The 15,896-nt window shown below is 50.3% G+C and overlaps 1 pseudogene; it reads right to left on the bottom strand.

The window, feature by feature from the left end:
* Window positions 1-801: 801 nt before the first annotated feature.
* Window positions 802-14,888, bottom strand: LOC135888224 (zinc finger protein 19-like; annotated as a pseudogene).
* Window positions 14,889-15,896: the final 1,008 nt, after the last annotated feature.

Raw genomic sequence — 15,896 nt, 5'->3', positions numbered from 1 at the left:
CATGGTTTTTTGGTTGAAGGATGGCAACCTCCTGGACATTCAATAACAGATTTAAATGTTGCCATCCTTCAACCAAAAAACTTACAGAGTCACTCTCCTGTGTGGATTCTCTGATATTTAACCAGGGCTGATCTCCGTTTGAAACTTTTCCCACAGTCCAAGCACTTGTGGGGTTTCCCTCCTGTGTGGATTGCCTGATGGTTAACAAGGTCTGACCTTTCTGTGAAACTTTTCCCACATTCAAAGCACTTATGGAGTCTCTCTCCTGTGTGGCTTTTCTTAAATGACTTTCGTGTTGACTTTGAATTGAAACATTTCCCGCACTTGAGGCATTGAATGGGCTTCTCTCCAGTGTGGCTTCTCCCATGGTTATTAAGATCTGTGAGCTTATTGAAGCTTTTCCCACACTACAAGCATTGAAGTGGTTTTTCTCCAGTATGGATTGTCTGATGTGTCACAAGCTGTGATCTCACAATGAATCCTTTCCTGCTCTGAAGGTAGTGCCAGGGTGTCTCTTCCTTGGGATTTGTCTGCGGCGCTCTGGGATCCTCGTCTCCTCCCCCACCGCTAATAGATTCATCCACTTTCTTCCCTGGGTGGTTTCCCAGAAGCCTCTCTGACCTGTGCCAGTTTCCCCAGCCTTCTTCCTGCTCCAAGCACTGGGAAAAATTCCATTCAGCTCTTCCCACGAAGGTCCCCTGTGGTTCCACTTCCCCAGGAACTTCCTCATGTTGATTCCCCTCTTCGCTCTAACTCCCTCGCTCAGCACCTGCTGGGAGAGAGAAACAATCCAGACAGGAGTCATTGTGCTGGGGAGAAAGAGGAATAGCACAGAGGAAAAACCCAAAACAAAGACAGACCAATTGCATTCTGCCTCCACATCCCACCCAAACACTCACAGGGAAGGAAAGCTGCGAAGAAAACTCCTGCAGATAAGAGGCTGGGTGGAATGGCGTGAGCGATATCGGCTGACTACAGCCCTGTCCTGGCTGAAATGAGGAAGAACTGAGGGCGTTACTCACACCATATTTTGGGATTCTCAACTTTTTCCTTCATTCCCCAGATGGTTCCTATCTCAGTCCTCACCTGTGCGGGTGCATCTCGGAAGCTTTCTTTCCTTGCAGGCCTGGAGATCGGGCACCCACGGCTCTTCCCCTCGTTCCAGCCAGGCGATGAGCTTCGGTTTGGGAATGGGGAATCCTGTGCAGAGGGTCGAATTAGACCAGATCAGGGTGCATGGAGCATTGGTGGAGTATTTGTCACAAAGGACATTCTGTGAGTGGAACCTATCCCTGTGCTCTGCTGTAGGAACGTGGAATCCAAGAGGATGGGAAAATGGTCACTGAACCCCCCTCGCGCAGAGGAAGTTGTCTGTGGAGGTGAGTTGAATTATTACTACACCCTCACTAGGCGTTCCCAGGATCTGTGCGCTCTGGGGGCCTTGCTGACTCACACACAGCTCTGCACTTAAACCCCTGCCTCTTTCTAAACCTGCAGAGCCCAGAGCCCTCCCCATGGCTGGAGCTATTCCCAAGGAGGGAGGTGAACAGGGATTGCGTGTGCAGCCGAGAAACAACACAGACAGGACAATGCTGCATATATGCCCCTTTGAAAGCTGGAGGGGTGGGGATGGTTTAACTTGTCCATTGGGTTTTGACACCCACGTCCCACTGGAGAGGGCACAGAGATGCAAGTATTTCTCACATGGCAGCTGTGCATTATGGAACCCACTCGCCTCTGATCTAACTGACCGGGGAAGAACCTGACCAGAGTCCGACACGCAGATTCCACGGCTTCTAATAACTGAGGGGACGGGAATCCCTTACCCAGCGAGGTCACCGTCTCGTAGTTCTCCTGCATCACGTCCCTGTAGAGGGCTCTCTGAGCGGGGTCCAGCAGAGCCCCCTGCCCTTTGATGAAATAAATAGCCACCTCCTCGAAGGTCACCGGCATCTGAAACAACAAGAGTCCCTCACTCATTACCTGCTGCTCCAGCCACAATCCCGCTAGTCATGGGAAAGGAAAAAAACCATGAAGGTCTGGGAGGGCCAGAGTTAGGGTGTCCAGACATCCCGATTTTATCGGGACTGTCCCAATATTTGCTTGTTTGTCCCGTGTCCTGACCGATGTTCGGTTGGGACACGGGACAAACAAACAATTTTGCCCTCCGCTCCAGCGCACAGGCGGAACCTGGAGAGGCTCTCTCCCCCCTGCCCCGACTCCACCCCCTTCCTTCCCCCATTGGATCCCTCCCCAAATCCCTGCCCCAGTGGATCCTGAGCCGGGCCTGGGGAGAAGACGCCCCTGTGCAGCAGCCTAGGCACATGGGCCATGGCCAGCCGGGCCGGGAGCGCTGAAGTGCAGCGCGGAGGTTGCTCCAGCCCTGCAGTGCACGGGGCAGTGTGGTGGGTCCGGAGGGAGCACGGAGCAGGCAGGGCCCAGGTGGGCAGCGCGGCCTGGGGGCGTGGGCCGCCCTCTGGAGACACGCGGCAGAGAGGGGCTGGGGGGCCGAGACTTGTCCCAGGTGGGGCAGCCGGCGGACAGGGGCAAGGAGCCGGCCAGGGTCCCCCGAACCGATAAACTTCCCCGCCGCTGCCGGGGAGCCCTGCGCCTCTCCTGCTCGACTGCGCTCCAGCGGCTTGCCCCGCCGGGAAGGAGCCGCTGGAGCGCAGCCGAGCGGGAGAGGCGCGGGGCTCCCCGCCAGTGGCAGGACGCGCTGCATGTGCTCAGGGCGGGCCGGGGGGCGGGAGGCTTCGTGGGGAAGGCAGCGCGCGCGGCCGGGGCGCTGTGTGCGATCCGGTGGCGCGACTGGGGCCTGCTAATGCCCCCGGCCCCTGCAAAATTGTTTGTGTTTTTTTGTTCCGCTGCCGTTTTTTTTGCTTCCCCCCCCCCATCCCCGCGTCCCGATATTTCATCCCTGTGATCTGGTCACCCTAGCCAGAGTAGCAGAATCACAAACCCACCCGGCTCAGAACAGCAAGGAGGCTTCAGGGTGGGGAGAAGGTGAGAGCTCCCTCGCTCCCAGCAGACAGAGCAGGGCAGGGACTTCTCATTTCCCACACGCCTGCCAGCCACAGGCTGATTCGAGAAGCAGAGCTCTGAACTGGGGACAGGAATACCAACAGCTTCCCTTCGTATTTCACAGCAGCCTCAGGCTAATGGGTTCAGGCTCCAGCACTGGGAGTCTGGAAAATGTTCCCAGCCCTGCCGAGGGGGGTTCTATCCTGTTTGAGAAATGGGGGAATGTCCCCTCTCGCCTCCCCCGCCACCAATGGGCCTACTCAGAAAATCAGCAGGTTTATCACACCCTGTCTCTGCCCTGCCTCTCCCTCCCTCTGCCCAGCAGCTCCCTGAAAATCGCCTACCTGAGCTGGCTCCATCACAGCCATTCCCTTTCCCCGTCTCCTGGAAGACGGGACGATCTGGAGCGAAACATGGACGTGATTCCTCAGCCTGTCGGGGTGAGAGGGGCAGTGGGGGAGGTTACAGAAGGGGCTTCAGTCCATGTCACCCCCAGATTCCTGCGGAAGAAACTGAGTCTTCACTCTTGTGTTTGTTAGCAGCAAGTCAGAGGCAGTTTATTTCAAGGAATTGCAGGGGGAGCCTACGGACGGGGGGTCCCCTTCCTTAGGCAGGTCTCCAAAGTACAACAGTTTCAAGCACGTATTTATAGATTCCCCTCACATATGTCAACGGATACAGCTGAATCTTGTTTATACATTTTCCTCCCCATTATTTTAGTCAGCAGTCCATTCTCAGCTTAAAGCTGGGTTAGAAAACAGCTTCCCATGTAGTTTTCCCATCCGCCTCGCACAATCCCAGCTTCTACAAATCTCGAGATGTTAGGGTTAAGGTTAGCCTGTCTTCTGCTCTGTCTCTTATCAACACTAAGATGGCTGCTGCAAATCCCCTTTTCCGTTTTCACACTTCCACATCCCCCACAGGCTCTTCAGACCCTCCCAGTAACAGCAACTCTGAGCCAAATGCTAGAAAAAGAGAAGAACCAAAGGGGCCACTTGGGGGGGGGCGGTTTGCCTTGTAGCCTCTGTGCCCTGAGGGGTTTGTCCCCTGATCACTCCCACAGCTGGTTTGACCAGTTCCAGGAGAAGAAGAGCTTCTCTCCGCCCCTCCCCCCTCATGTCCCATGGGGCGGAGAAGCTCCCTTGGCATCTCTCCCCCTTCCCCGGCCAGCCTCCCCACATCCCCCCTTCTGTCGCAGTTCCCCACACTCACATCTTCCCCCATTCCAGCCTCACTCCCCTCAGCCCCACAATCCCCCTGATCGCCCTGCATCGCCCCATCTTCCCTTCAGTGCACCCCCGCCCCATCCCAGCCTGCCACCCGCATCCCCAGCACCCACCTTCTGTGGCCCCCCGCCTGCCCTCACCCCCCTGCACCTCTATATCCTCATCGCGCTGCAGCCCGGGTGTGCGGGGGGGAGCGGGTCTCTCTTACCTTCCCTCCGAACGGGGCCCCCCCGGGGCAGGGGCTGGCCGGGAAGGGGCCCTGGCCAGGCTGGGGGCTCTGCCCTGGGAGAGGCTCCTGGGGATTCTGAGGGGGGCAGTCAGGGCATGGGAAGTGGGAGGGGGCGGATAGGGGACTGGGACAGGCTGTTTGGGGAGGCACAGCCTACCTACCTGGCCCTCCATACAATTTTACAACCCCGATGTGGCCGTCGGGCCAAAAACTTTGCTCACCCCTGTGCTAAGTCCTTTAAGTTACTTTCACCCCTGACCATTGGGAAGAAAACAGACGCATGAGGGGAAGGCTGGCAGCAGAACCTCAAGTCTCCCATGCCCGGGGAGTTCAGGATTTAGCCCAAATCAAAGTCAGTGGAGTTGAGGATGTCGGCTGGTTCCTCTTCTCTGGTTTGCCCTGCTTAGCTTGCCTTTCAGGATCAGGATGATGAAAGCCCAATGGTGCCATGCTGGGTCCCAGGAGACAGCAGGTGTGAGATGTACCCCAGGGTACAATCTGGACTGTTGAACTGCTTAAGTCTCCATCCCAGGGCATGGTTTACACTGTTTCCCAGGGTGAATAAATATCAATGGTTTTAAAAAAAAAATCAAGAAAATCAGATTTTTGTTATTTAAATCGGATTTTTTTGATAATTTTTTTCCTCAAAAACTATTTTATCTAAAGATAGTTTAAATTAAGATACATTATAGCTCAAAGATCTCTCATCATGGAATAGGGATTATAAATTCCAATTCTATAGTATGAGACAATATAGTCATGTTATGTTTAAAAAAAGTTTTGTAAATGAGTTCCTCTAGTTCATGCATGGACCCAGTCTTATGGGGTTCCACGGACATCTGTATAGATTACTTTGGTTAATCTTTCTATCTACCCAATGGGACTCAGTGCTCAGTCTAGAAGATACCATTAGATATGCTTAGTTTTCCAGTTCTCAAACTGTGGCTTTGTGTCTCCAAAGGTAACATGCTTGTAAACAGCAAAAATGTTTTAAAATAAATTAAAATATAGAGGTGAGAAATAACAGACCTCACCGCTATTGTCCCTCTGCAAATTTGTGTACAAAGAGTCAATCCCTTACCACTCTCAAAAAGTGCAAAGTTTCAAAAAGTTCAATGAATACAAGCCTGTTGGAGACGGAATAGATCTGGAGAAGGAGAAGTCTGGAGACAAATGTGAGAAGAGAGGGACATACGCTTTTCTGTTAAAATATTATATGTTTGCTGTTGAAGAAACAAATCCAGAATACTGAACGCTGTTGTTTTAGTTAAATAAAACAATTTAAATGTCAGTCTGGTGATGTTCTCCTCCTAATACAGCATGGCAAGAAAATCCTCCAACTATTAATGATTAACCTGTTGAATTGGAGATAGTTCACTCCTAATGACTTCATAAATATCTGCTTCAATTACCTTTGGTAATGAAATAACCAAACAAACATTCATTGTCTGATATAGCTGTAAAACTCATCTGAAAAGTTTTCAAAACAAATCACTGTTTAAAAATGTATAGTGTGTACCTTCTAAAAATGAAACCTATATTTATCTCCGAGTTGTGAAGAATATGTATTAAGGTTATAACAACCAACAAGAATATGTTTTTATGTAGAAAACCATGATTAAATTGAGTCTTCTTGACTAGTGATTTAAATCAAATCCACCCTGCTGCTTCCCTATGTGAACAACAAACCCCTCCACGCTCTGCTCCCACACAGCCACCGGCATTCAAAAGGGCCGGATTAGGCCACAGCCTTGTTCTCTCCAGTCAAATCCCCAAACACTTCAATGAAAACACACAGGTCCAGACAAAACACTAAAACCAGTTTATTAACAGGAGCAAGGGGGTTTTCAGGGATTACAAGGGAGAAAGATGTAAAAGGTCAGAACCGGTTAAAACTATAAAATTAAAACATGCATTTTAAATCCTAAATTTTACCAAACTAAGGCAGATACAAAGCAAGCAGGTTTTCGCACCCCACCCGCTGTTGCAGGCAGTTCGCAGTTCTTAGTACCCAGGCTGGATTTCCTTCCAGTCTTGGTCCATCCTCCCCACTCAAAGGCCCCTGTTGCCTTTCAAGCCATCTTGTTGCCTTCTGTAAAGATGGGAGAGGAGAGGTAAAAATGGAGGCAATTCTCCCTTGTGCTTTTATACCACTCTCCTCTTTGAGGTTCATCCCCCAGCCGGGGGGCAACCGACAGTCAGTCTGTGGCCTAAGTGAGCATCCAGCCGTCCTTCCGGTGAATTGTAACTCTCCTGTTCCCAGCTCCACAGCTGGTGAATGGCCGGCTAAGCAATTAATGGCCACTTAGCACATAGCTGGTGTGCAGGTACCATTGTCTCTGAGGAGCTCATCTGTGGGCGTTTTCCAGCTTTACAGCATGTAACAAACATACAGCAAACTCTCAGAGCTCCATGGACAGTGCTGATAGACATATTTTAATGGGACACTAATATTCAGCAGGCGATGACGTTTCCTATGATACCTCACAAGACGTACTTTGGAGAAGATTTATCATTTTATAAACGTGGTGCCCATAAGAGTGTAGACCAGTGGTTCTCAGATGTGTTTCATTGCCCCCCCCCTTCTTGGTGTCTGTGGTCATTTACGCCCCCACCCTCAAAAGCACATATATCACCACCCAACTCTAAAGGCAGAGTAGTTGCTGACGATGTGCACAGCTCTGAAGGGCTCCAATAGCAGCACAGAAGTTAGGGTGGCCACGTGAAAAATAATATTCATCAATATCGCTGTTCACAACACTTATCACCCCATTGCCACTCTTACTTCTGTGCTGCTGCTGCACCTGGGTTTGAGAGCCTGAGCATTTATCCCCACCTCCCAGATAGGCCTGTTCCTTCTTCATGAGCCCCAGCCAACTGAGGCCGACAGACAGTGCTCTTTAAAAAAAAAAAACCAACAACCCACACTGATCACACCTCCCTTGACACATTCCTGTGCCTCCACTGGGATGCTCTGCCCACAGTTTGAGAATTGCTAGTGTAGAGAGTCACCGTGGGGATTGGCAGCCAAGATGGTAACACCAGCTCCTTTCCGTCTCCGGGATCCCCAGAGAAAATGTCCGAGCAGGAGAGCGGAACAGATCCGATTAACATTAACCTTGCAAAACACATTTTGGTGATTTCAGCTATAAACATTCCCTCCATCCTTCAGCCCCTACCCCCAGCGAATTCAATGAGTCTGAGCTAGGATTGGGCAGGTGGCATGGGTGACGGGTATAATCGCTGAATTATTGATCCCTGAATTAACAGAATACAGGAACCCTTTGGATAGCTAAACATAGACTACTATAGTTACCCCTCTTAGAATCATAGACTATCAGGGTTGGAAGAGACCTCAGGAGGTCATCTAGTCCAACCCCCTGCTTCAAGCAGGACCAATCCCCAACTAAATCATCCCAGACAGGGCTTTGTCAAGCCTGACCTTAAAAACCTCTAAGGAAGGAGATTCCACCACGTCCCTAGGTAACCCATTCCAGTGCTTCACCACCCTCCTAGTGAAAAAGTTTGTCCTGATATCCAACCTAAACTTTCCCCACTGCAACTGGAGACCATTACTCCTTGTTCTGTCATCTGGTACCACCGAGAACAGTCTAGATCCATCATCTTTGGAACCCCCTTTCAGGTAGTTGAAAGAAGCTACCAAATACCCCATCATTCTTCTCTTCTGTAGACTAAACAATCCCCATTCTCTCAGCCTCTCCCCATAAGTCTGACCCTGCCATCAGGTAGGGGATCTTGGGGGACAACTACTGCACTGGTGGGGTGCAAAATAAACTTTATTAAGAAAATGCAAAAACAGGGAAAATTCAATAGTGAGGGGTATGGGTTTGTTAAGGTAGACAATTGGGGAGGGGTTTCTTTTAGTAAATAGGATAGGAGGTTTCAATAATGGGGTACAATACAGTGGGGTACAATACAGTTGGTAGCCAATTAACACTGAAGTATAAATGTAACAGGTAGCTAACAGTTTCTATGTAAAGGGTGTGTCACAGCAACATATAACCAACTAACAGTTATGGGTAAAATGTGTTAAATAACCAACAACTCTAGGTAAAAATATGTCACAGTGGTGTAAATGTAAAATGTGAGGTGTGTTAGAGAGAAAAAGGGTAACCAATGGGGTTTTATGCTAGACTTCAGTAATACAATTGAGGTTTGGCAGCAGTAGGAGCGGGGTGAGCACGTGGGGGAAGGGATTAAAAGAGAGAGAGAGAGAAAGGCAGTGGTAGAGGAATGAGGTTGGGGGATGGGGGAAGAGGAGCACGTGGTGGAGCAGAGACCAAAGGCAGAGGCGTTGCGAAGGGAGATTTAAACTCAGGGAGACACAGAGAGCAGACAGGCTGCAAGTTTAAACAGCAGAGAGACTGCAACGAGTGACTGGGGAGCTCGGGGGGAGACACGGGCAAGCTCGGGGGGGGGGGTTAGGGCAGCAGGAAGACAGACTTAACCACAATTATACAGAACACAGCAAAATCTTATCTATGATCTAACTTAACCAAGACTACAAAAATTAGCAAGTAACAGAACACAATGTAACAATTTTTTAAACATAACTTACAGAGCACAATACAAACAATTCTTTAAACCTAACTTAACCACAGCTATGCAAAATGAAATTACAACTTATCTAGACTAAGAACCTGATTCTAATAGGTGCACCTTACACTATGCCGCTTCTTTGATCGGGAGGGGGAGCAGTTCCGGAGGACAGAGTGGTGTGTGCCCAGGGTACAGCCCCGGGAGGGGGGGGGGGTTAACTAGTGGTGGCCGCAGCAGTGGGGTGGCTGCAAGCTGGCAGCCCAGGATACAGTCCAGGAAGGTACAGCCTAGCAGCGGCACAGGCTTATTTCTAGCAGCAAAGGCGCTGTGGAGCAAGAAACAGATTACAGATACAGACCAAGGAGTTAGCTTGAGTCTGTCTACTGGGTAAACAAGGCCAGCAGCTAGGACAGAGGGAGTTTGCAAGAGGGAGTTCTTACCAATCCCCAGGACAGCAGCAAGCACAGAGACAGGAACGGCAGTAGCATCGGAGGATGGAGAGAGGACTCGATTCGCTTACAATAATCAGGAGATCTACAGGCACAAATTCGTTGTTCGTGGGAGGGGAGTTTAAAAACGGGGGTACGCTCAAAAACAAAGGAGAGCGGGGAGAGGGCCCCCCAAAGACCCCTACCTGATCAGACCAGGTGGCAAAGCAAGGACCTTCTCCGAGGTCTGATCAGAAAATGTCCGGCTTTAAAGACAAATTCAGGCAGTTTCCCACCAGTACTTTTGATTGGCTCCTCTTGATACAGGGGAGGAGAGAAGGCAGGGAAAGGCTGCAGGTAAGCATAGGCATGCCTGGGCATGTTCTGAGCAACAGGTATGACTCATATGCTTAATTAGTTGGCCACTACAGGTCTTGCATTTCTGGGCAGCGCCCCCCACACCGAGCCCGGGTCTGAACAAAGGAACCAAACAAAGAAGCAAGAAGCCCCCTCCCTAGGCAGAGCAATGGCTCCAGTTACTCTATACAAGCCATTCCTATGAATAGGGCTGTGACTTTAGTTAGCACAAGGGCCGGGAGGGGTGGCCACACAGGACAAACAGAAAGGACAGGGGAAAAAGGAATGCAGCAGGAGAACAGCTGTAACAGACAAAATCATGTGCTCCAGCCCCCTAATCATTTTTGTTGCCCTCCGCTGGACTCTTTCCAATTTTTCAACATCCTTCTTGTAGTGTGGGGCCCAAAACTGAACACAATACTCCAGATGAGGCCTCACCAATGTTGAATAGAGGGGAACGATCACGTCCCTCGATCTGCTGGCAATGCCCCTACTTGTACAGTCCAAAATGCCGTTAGCCTTCTTGGCAACAAGGGCACAATGTTGACTCATATCCAGCTTCTCATCCACTGTAACCCCAGGTCCTTTTCTGCAGAACTGCTGCCTAGCCATTCGGTCCCTAGTCTGTAGCAGTGAATGGGATTCTTTCATCCTAAGTGCAGGACTCTGCACTTATCCTTGTTGAACCTCATCAGATTTATTTTGGCCCAATCCTCTAATTTGTCTACGTCACTCTGTATCCTATCCCTACCCTCCAGCGTATCTACCAGTCCTCCCAGTTTAGTGTCATCTGCAAACTTGCTCAGGGTGCAGTCCACGTCATCCTCCAGATCATTAATGAAGATACTGAACAAAACCAACCCCTAGGACCAACCCTTGGGCCACTCCTCTTGATACCGGCTGCCAACTAGACATGGAGCCATTGATCACCACCCATTGAACCCTTCGATCTAGCCAGCTTTCTATCCACCTTATAGTCCATTCATCCAGCCCATACTTCTTTAACTTGCTGGCAAGAATACTGTAGGAGATCATATCAAAAGCTTTGCTAAAATCAAGGAATAACACATCCACTGCTTTTCCCTCATCCACAGAGCCAGTTATCTCAACATAAAAGGCAATTAGGTTACTCAGACATGACTTTCCCTCTTCTTCCAAGTCTTTAAAAATACACATTTACATTTCAAACTCTAGCTTATCTAAGGTGGACACACTTTTAAAATCTCTCTCTAAATGTTGACCCTGAGTCAATTACATGCAAGTTGCTTAACCCTTTCTTGCCATGTGTCACAGAAGTTTACATCTTGTGTGGATTCTTCCATGTTTAATAAGGTCAGACCTCCATATGACACTTTTCCAGCAGTCCAAGCACCTCTGGAGTCTCTCCTGTGTGGATTGCCTGTTGTTTAACAAGGTTTGACCTCACTGTGAAACATTTCCCACAGTCCAAGCACTTGTGGGGTCTCTCTCCTGTGTGCAATGCCTGATGTTTAACAAGGTGTGACCTTCTTATGAAACTTTTCCCACAGTCCAAGCACTTGTGGGGTCTCTCTCCTGTGTGGATTGCCTGATGTTTAACAAGGTGTGACAGCTGTATGAAACTTTTCCCACAGTACAAGCACTTATGGGGTCTCTCTCCTGTGTGGAGTGCCTGATGTTGAACAAGGTTTGACCTCACTGTGAAACATTTCCCACAGTCCAAGCACTTGTGGGGTCTCTCTCCTGTGTGGATTGCCTGATGTTGAACAAGGTTTGATCTTTGTATGAAACTTTCCTCTAAGTCCAAGCACTTGTGGGGTCTCTCTCCTGTGTGTAATGCCTAATGGCGAACTAGGTGTGACCTCTGTATGAAACTTTTTCCACAGTCCAAGCACTTGTGGGGTCTCTCTCCTGTGTGGATTGCCTGATGTTTAACAAGTTGTGACAGCTGTATGAAACTTTTCCCACAGTCCAAGCACTTGTGGGGTCTCTCTCCTGTGTGGATTGCCTGATGTTTAACAAGGTGTGACCTTCTTATGAAACTTTTCCCACAGTCCAAGCACTTATGGGGTCTCTCTCCTGTGTGGACTGCCTGATGACGAACTAGGTGTGACCTCTGTATGAAACTTTTCCCACAGTCCAATCACTTGTGGGGTCTTTCTCCTGTATGCAATGCCTGATGTTTAACAAGGTGTGACCTTCTTATGAAACTTTTCCCACAGTCCAAGCATTTGTGGGGTCTCTCTCCTGTGTGTAAAGCCTGATGTTTAACAAGGTTTGATCTTTCTATGAAACTTTCCTCTAAGTCCAAGCACTTGTGGGGTCTCTCTCCTGTGTGTAATGCCTGATGGCGAACTAGGTGTGACCTCACTGTGAAACATTTCCCACAGTCCAAGCACTTGTGGGGTCTCTCTCCTGTGTGGAATGCCTGATGTTGAACAAGATTTGACTTTCTTTTGAAACTTTTCCCACAGTCCAAGCACTTGTGGGGTCTCTCTCCTGTGTGGATTGCCTGATGTTTAACAAGGTGTGACCTTCTTATGAAACTTTTCCCACAGTCCAAGCACTTATGGGGTCTCTCTCCTGTGTGGATTGCCTGATGACGAACTAGGTGTGACCTCTGTATTAAACTTTTCCCACAGTCCAATCACTTGTGGGGTCTTTCTCCTGTGTGCAATGCCTGATGTTTAACAAGGTGTGACCTTCTTATGAAACTTTTCCCACAGTCCAAGCATTTGTGGGGTCTCTCTCCTGTGTGTAAAGCCTGATGACGAAGTAGGTGTGACCTCACTGTGAAACATTTCCCACAGTCCAAGCACTTGTGGGGTCTCTCTCCTGTGTGGAGTGCCTGATGGCGAACTAGGTGTGACCTCACTGTGAAACATTTCCCACAGTCCAAGCACTTGTGGGGTCTCTCTCCTGTGTGGAGTGCCTGATGGCGAACTAGGTGTGACCTCACTGTGAAACATTTCCCACAGTCCAAGCACTTGTGGGGTCTCTCTCCTGTGTGTAAGGTCTGATGATTAACAAGGTGTGACCTTTGTATGAAACTTTTCCCACAGTCCAAGCACTTATGGGGTCTCTCTCCTGTGTGGATTGCCTGATGTTTAGCTAGGTTTGACCTCTCTGTGAAACTTTTCCCACAGTCCAAACACTTGTGGGGTTTCTCTCCTGTGTGGATTGCGTGATGACTAAGAAGGTATGACCTTTGTTTGAAACTTTTCCCACAGTCCAAGCACTTGTGGGGTCTCTCTCCTGTGTGGAGTGCCTGATGTTTAACAAGGTTCGACCTCACTGTGAAACATTTCCCACAGTCCAAGCACTTGTGGGGTCTCTCTCCTGTGTGGATTGCCTGATGGCGAACTAGGTGTGACCTCTGTATGAAACTTTTCCCGCAGTCCAAACACTTATGGGGTCTCTCTCCTGTGTGGCTTAACTGATGTCTAATTATTTGTGTCTTCGAAATGAAACATTTCCCGCACTCGAGGGATTGAGCGGGTTTCTCTCCAGTGTGGCATCTCCTATGGTTATTAAGATCTGAGAGCTTATTGAAGCTTTCCCCATGGTCCAAGCATTGAAGGACTTTCTCTCCAATATGGATTGTCTGATGTGTCACAAGCTGTGATCTCACAATGAATCCTTTCCCACACTGAAGGTAGTGCCAGAGTGTCTCTTCCTTGGGATTTGTCTGCTGCGCTCTGGGATCCTCATCTCTTCCACCACTGTTAATAGATTCATCCACTTTCTTCCCTGGGTGGTTTCCCAGAAGCCTCTCTGACCTGTGCCAACTTCCCCAGGCTTCTGCCTGCTCCAAGCACTGGGAAAAATTCCCTTCAGTTCTTCCCACAAAGATCCCCTGTGGTTCCACTTCCCCAGGAACTTCCTCATGATGATTCCCCTCCTCATTCTCACTCCCTCGCTCAGCATCTGCTGGGAGAGACAAAATCCAGACAGGAGTCATTGTGCTGGGGAGAAAGAGGAATAGCACGGAGGGAAAACCCAACACAAAGACTGAGTAATTGGACTCCGCCTCCACATCCCACCCAAACACTCACAGGGAAGGAAAGCTGGGAAGCAAACTCCTGCAGATAAGAGGCTGGGTGGAATGGCGTGAGCTATATCTGATGACTGCAGCCCTGTCCTGGCTGAGATGAGGAAGAACTGAGGGTGCTTACTCACACCATATTTTGGGATTCTCAGCTTTTTCCTTCATTCCCTAGATGGTTTCTGTGTCAATCCTCACCTGTATGGGTGCATCTCGGAAGCCTTCTTTCCTTGCAGGCCTGGAGATCGGGCACCCACGGCTCTTCCCCTCGTTCCAGCCGGGCAATCAGCTCAGGTTTGGGAAGGGGGAATCCTGTGCAGAGGGTGAAATCAGACCAGATCAGGGTGCATGGAGCATTGGTGGAGTATTTGTCAGAAAGGGCATTCCGTGAGTGGAACCTGTCCCTGCTCTGCTGCAGGAACGTGGAAGCCAAGAGGACGGGAAAATGGTCACTGAGTCCCTTTGTGCAGAGTAAGTTGTCTGTGGAGGTGAGTTGAATTATTACCACACCCTCACTAGGCGTTCCCAGGATCTGTGCGCTCTGGGGGCCTTGCTGACTCACAAACAGCTCTGGACTTAGATCCCTGCCTCTTTCTAAACCTGCAGAGCCCACAGCCCTCCCCATGGCTGGAGCTATTCCCAAGGAGGGAGGTGAACAGGGATTGCGTGTGCAGCCGAGAAACGACACAATGCTGGATATATGCCCCTTTGAAAGCTGGAGGGGTGGGGATGTCCATTGGGTTTTGACACCCACGTCCCACTGTAGAGGGCACAGAGATGCAAGTATTTCTCACATGGCAGCTGTGCATTATGGAACCCACTCGTCTCTGATCTAACTGACCGGGGAAGAACCTGACCAGAGTCCGACACGCAGATTCCATGGCTTCTAATAACTGAGGGGACGGGAATCCCTTACCCAGCGAGGTCACTGTCTCGTAGTTCTCCTGCATGACATCCCTGTAGAGGGCTCTCTGAGCGGGGTCCAGGAGAGCCCCCTGCCCCTGGGTGAAATACACAGCCACCTCCTCGAAGGTCACCGGCATCTGGAACACCAAAAGCCCCCACTCAGCACCTGCTGCCCCAGCCACAATCCCACTAGTCACAAGGGAGGAAGGATAAAGAAATGGAAGCTCTGGGAGTGACAGAGTAGCAGAATCCCACCCCCACCCTGCTCAGAGCAGCCAGGAGGCTTCAGGGGGTGGGGAGAAGGTGAGAGCTCCTTGTCCCCCCACAGGACACGGAGCAGGGCAGGGTCTTCTCATTTCCCACACACCTGCCAGACACAGGCTGATACGGGAAGCAGAGCTCTGAGCCAGGGACAGGAATCCCAACAGCTTCCCTTCGTATTTTACAGCAGCCTGTGGCTAGTGGGGTCTCACTCCCAGCCCTGTGCAAGGGGATTGTATCCTGTTTCAGAAATGGGAGAATGTCCCGTCTCCCCTCCCCCGTCACCAATGGGCCCACTCAGAAAATCAGCAGGTTTATCACACCTTGTTTCCTCCCTGCCCCTGCCCAGGAGCTCCCTGAAAATCCCCTACCTGAGCTGGCTCCATCACAGACATTTCCCTTCCCTGTCTCCAGGAAGACGGGCCCATCTGGAGCAAAACGTGGACGTGATTCCTCAGCCTGTCGGGCAAGAGGGGCGATGGGGGAGGTTACAGAAGGGGCTTCAGTCCATGTCACACCCTGATTCCCCCCCAGACTCTTCAGACCCTCCCAGTAACAGCATCTCTGAAGCAAATGCTAGAAAAAAAGTAGAACTAAAGGGGCCACTTTAGGGGATTTCCCCACTCTGCCGTGTAAACTCCTCTCCCTTAGGAGCAGCAGGAGCCCTCTGATGGCATCACCTAAAGAATAAGCTGCCCTGGACTCCCCCAGCAGCCCCCAGGGACAGGCAGGCAGAGGCTGATCCCATTGGCCCATCCACACTCCCTGCCTGCCCAAAGCAGCAGTGACTCCGGTGTGGCTGAGATGTGAATCCTGCCCAGAAATCAGACCAGGGCCCTGGGCGACGCCAAAACTCATGAGACACAGACCCCACCAGCACGGGT

The sequence above is a fragment of the Emys orbicularis genome, chromosome 13, assembly GCF_028017835.1.
Source record: "Emys orbicularis isolate rEmyOrb1 chromosome 13, rEmyOrb1.hap1, whole genome shotgun sequence".
Taxonomy (NCBI): Eukaryota; Metazoa; Chordata; order Testudines; family Emydidae; genus Emys; species Emys orbicularis.
This window is presented reverse-complemented; position numbering and strand designations above follow the sequence as displayed.